This window comes from Teleopsis dalmanni, chromosome 1 (genome assembly GCF_002237135.1).
Source record: "Teleopsis dalmanni isolate 2A chromosome 1, ASM223713v2, whole genome shotgun sequence".
NCBI lineage: Eukaryota > Metazoa > Arthropoda > Insecta > Diptera > Diopsidae > Teleopsis > Teleopsis dalmanni.
This window is the reverse complement of record NC_051846.1, coordinates 55,340,328-55,341,159: the sequence shown is the minus strand read 5'-3', so window position 1 is coordinate 55,341,159 and position 832 is coordinate 55,340,328.

Below are 832 nucleotides of genomic sequence, written 5' to 3'. Positions count from 1 at the left end.
CTTAAGTGAATCCACAAGAGTAACTGAATATCGCAACAGAAGCAATGCTTATTCATTTTTTCTCAAAAAATTCCATCAAACTGTTTATTGCAGTGATATTAAAGGTCTTTTCAAGAAATTGCAAATAAGGTGTAATCCTAGCGAATGGTGTCTTTTACAGATAGTTCAAAATTTAGTTTAAGATCTGCTGTTGTTCACAACGGCAATGAACTTCTCACTATACCATTAGCGCATGCCGTTGGGGTAAAGGAAACCTATGATGAAGTTGCGAAAGTTTTAAAGTTAATTCAATATAACGAATTCAATTGGAAGCTATGCGCCAATCTAAAGGTTGATTTTTTGACTAAAGTACAGAGCAACAAAGGATCATTTCCTACGTTCATCTTGGCCAAAAAACGAAGATCTCATAATAGGAATTCAAAATATCGCAAATAAAGCTCTTATTGAACCGTGTCAGAAAGTTTTGCCACCTTTGCATATAAAACTTGGCCTAATGAAAAATTTTGTTAAGGCTCTGTAAAAAAACGAAACCCCTGTGTCCGAATATTTTACACATTTTTTTCCCGGCATTTCTTTTGCCAAAATTAAAGAAGGAATCTTTGTTGGACCACAAATCAAAAAACTGATGAGGGATGAAAAATTTAATAATGTGTTAAATAAAGAAGAGTTGAAAGCATGGACTTCGTTTAAGCAAATGGTTATCGGCTTCTTGGATAACGAAAGAGATTCACTTTATAGAGAAATTATTTCATCTTTAATTGAAAATAACAAAGTTCTTGGCGCAACTATTTCTCTAAAAATGCATTTCGTGCACTCTCGTGTGGACTTTTTT